This window comes from Podarcis filfolensis (assembly GCF_964270895.1).
Source record: "Podarcis filfolensis genome assembly, chromosome: 11".
In the NCBI taxonomy this organism is placed as follows: domain Eukaryota; kingdom Metazoa; phylum Chordata; class Lepidosauria; order Squamata; family Lacertidae; genus Podarcis; species Podarcis filfolensis.
The window spans coordinates 3,101,697-3,105,107 of NC_139613.1; the positions used below are offsets into that span (position 1 = coordinate 3,101,697).

Below are 3,411 nucleotides of genomic sequence, written 5' to 3' on the forward strand. Positions count from 1 at the left end.
AACGAAGGAAAAGAGGGACATTTCAGGATCAAATCCAAAATCGGAATGGCTTCTGCAATTCTGGGACTGTCCCTGGAAAATCAGGACAGTTGGAGGGTCTGATTGCAGGCTTGGGAAATCCTGAGACAGCAAAGAGCCTCTGCTAGTCCTGATGGACAATATGGGGCTTGATGAGTTGCCAGCGTAAGGTACCACCACATTTGGGTTGGAAGCGAGTAGCAGAACATCTTTCCCCCAAAGATCCCACATCCTGTCCCCGGCATCTCTGGCGAAGAAGGATCTTGGGCAGTAGATTACTCTCTGTTTGCCGTGGAAGCTGCTACCAGCCAGAACAGGTAATGTTGGGTCTACATAGACAAATGGTCTGGCTTGGTCTAAGGCAGCTAAACCGCCTGTTGCTATGATGATGATGATGATGATTGTCAGGGGCTCGGGAGCAGGAGCACAGGGGAGAGAGGAAATGGAGAGCGAAGGGGAAGAATCCGAGGGCAGCGTAGGGGAGTATGACAGTGGCCCGAGAGATTCCATGAGCTTCTCCAGCGAATCAGAAGATTCCCAGAAGGGGGCGCCGATGGTCAGGGCAAGGGGGGTGCCAGGGGGGACGCACCAGAAACAAGGAGCCAGCGGGGAACCCCAAAGCAGCAGCGGGGGATCAGGACCAGTTTCCCCACCAGAGCGTAGTGGGGGGGAAGAGTCACATGTGTCAGGGCCAGCATCTCCTCCAGCGGGGAGAGAAGATGAGTCAGGGCTGACCACGCCTCCATCGGAGAGTGGGGGAACGGAGGGGAGGTCAGTTGCAGCTAGCCTCCCCGAAGGGGGAAGCAGTGACAGCAGCAGTGAAACGGTCAGGAGGAAAGTTGCTGGCTGGGCGCGCGCGCCAAGTTCAAATCTACAGGCGCGCGGAACAGCAGGAGACCCGGATGGGGAACCAGCTCCTAAAGCCCGCCGGAGGGAGGGGGAAGGCTCAGGGGATTCAGCGTCAGAAGAGTCTAGAAAGGGCGAGACCCCGACGGACAGGCGGAACCAGAGGCGGAAAGAACAGAGGAAGAGGTGGAGCAAGGCTAGAGTCTTAAACTGGTGTCTGGGGGGAGGAGATTCAGACGGAGCATCAGCGGTCTAGAGTTTGAGACGTAGAGCTGCACGCTGCGGCTCTGGAAGTGAAACTGAACTTCAATAAAGACTTTCGTACTTAACAACGAAGCGGCATTGGTCCTTTGTGAGCTGGGACCTCGGGCAGCTCTGACAATGATGAAGAAGAAGAGTTTGGATTTCATATCCCGCTTTATCACTACCCTAAGGAGTCTCAAAGCGGCTAACATTCTTCTTTTCCTTCCTCCCCCACAACAAACACTCTGTGAGGTGAGTGGGGCTGAGAGACTTCAGAGAAGTATTACTGGCCCAAGGTCACCCAGCAGCTGCATGTGGAGGAGCAGAGACACGAACCCGGTTCCCCAGATTACAAGACTACTGCTCTGAACCACTACACCACACTGGCTCTCATCTCCACACTGGCTCTTCTCTTTTATGAAGAGAAGGAAGCCAAAGAGGTGAATTTCAGGGCTCCATTTTCACCACAGTTCTGCTAGCTTTAATGGTGCAACATTTCGCTATCATGGAAAAGCCTCTCCAGCTGATTCGGGTACCTAGGGAAACATCTCACAAGGCTTTTCTTTATATATTTCCACAAAGGGAACTGCGCAAAGGAGCACCTTCCTAGTGGGGAGATTTGAACTGCTTTAATAAGCAGATCTGCTGTGGATAACTGGCTGCCAAGATTAATTATTCAGGGACATTTTTTTTTAAGTCAATGCAAAGGCAAAACAGCAGTTGCCTCACCTCAAAAAGGATATTGCAGAGTTTGGAAAGGGTCACAAAGGGCGAACAAAGTGACCCAGGGGAAGGAGCAGTTTCCCTATGAAGAAAGATTGCAGTGTTTAGGACTTTTTAGTCTGGAGAATAGGCAAGTAAGAGGAGACATGACTGAAGTTTATAAGATTATACACGGCATAGAGAAAAGGTTTTGTCCCTCTCTCCTAACACTAGAACATCTCATGAAGCTGAATGTTGGAAGGTTCAGGACAAATGAAAGTCCTCCTTCAAGCAGCGCAGAGTTAAACTGCGGAACTCATTGCCACAGGAGGCAGTGATGGCCACCAACCTAAAAGGTAAAGGGACCCCGACCATTAGGTCCAGTCATGACCAACTCTGGGGCTGCGGCGCTCATCTCGCTTTACTGGCCGAGGGAGCCGGCGTACAGCTTCCGGGTCATGTGGCCAGCAGGACTCAGACGCTTCTGGGGAGCCAGAGCAGCGCACAGAAACGCCGTTTACCTTCCCGCTGGAGTGGTACCTATTTATCTACTTGCACTTTGACGTGCTTTCAAACTGCTAGGTGGGCAGGAGCAGGGACCGAGCAACGGGAGCTCACCCTGTTGGCTTAGTGCAAAAGACTGACTTGGTGCAAAAGGTCAAGGATGACAAAAGTGACGGGTGTGCCTTTCCGGAACCGTCCTCTTAAAAGCCGTATTTATTATTTAGCATTCCCGCAGGATTTCTGCACACACAAAGCCTTTTTGTCATCTGCATCTCATTCATTATAGAAGACCACCGAGGGGAACGTTTATCCGGAATAAGAAAATGTGTTCCTTGCTCCCAGATAGCAGCAAAACCTATCTTTGCTGCCAGGTTGTTGTAGAAAATAATTTATTTATTTTTAATGCATCATGGGAAAAGAGCAGCGTGCTTTTTGCATTCAGGCTCAGCTTTTCGTTCCTTGGGTTTCTTTAATTAATGAGGTATGAACTGTAAAGTACTGTGTATACACAAAAGTGCCGTGCAAATCGGAGGTAATAAACAAGGCTTAAAGAACTGGCTTAAAGAGGTCTGTTGCCTGGGGTTACAAACTTAAGCAAAGAGCAATAATGCCTTTTTTTATTGGGGTTAAGTAATCTGGACACACCGGCCAAGTTAACTCAGTAACAGCTTCTTATTCTTAACCAAGTTAAGGCTTGCAGGCACCCCTCCATTACCATCTTATCGATCCAATATCTGCACATGATTCCTTGGAATTAATGCTGTCGACTTCACAGGGGTTTGCTACCTATGAATACCCGCCATCTTATGCATACTTATTTGGGTATGAGTGCCATTCAACCCAGTGGGTCTACTTACTTCCAAGGAAAAAATGCAAAGGATCAGGCTGCGGGCTGCAAAATACAATTTAAGACTGAACCAATTTCCAGAGGGTGGCTTAACGGTTAACACCACAGTCTCTCTCAGAAGCATCTGTTTTCCCTTTAAAAAACCCAAAATCTTCAACATCCAGCCTAGGGGTGAGTTCTGTATAGCTCAGAAGTCTGCACATGGCATTGGGAGCATTTGTTGGTCCCAATAAAGCTATTGATTTTACTGA

The 3,411-nt window shown here is 49.3% G+C and overlaps 1 long non-coding RNA gene across 1 annotated transcript; it reads left to right on the forward strand.

Annotated features, from left to right (window-relative positions):
• Positions 1 to 3,411, forward strand: LOC310744774. The gene is made up of 2 exons (XR_014539736.1): positions 1 to 421; positions 1,255 to 3,411. It is a non-coding gene; the product is annotated as an uncharacterized lncRNA (long non-coding RNA).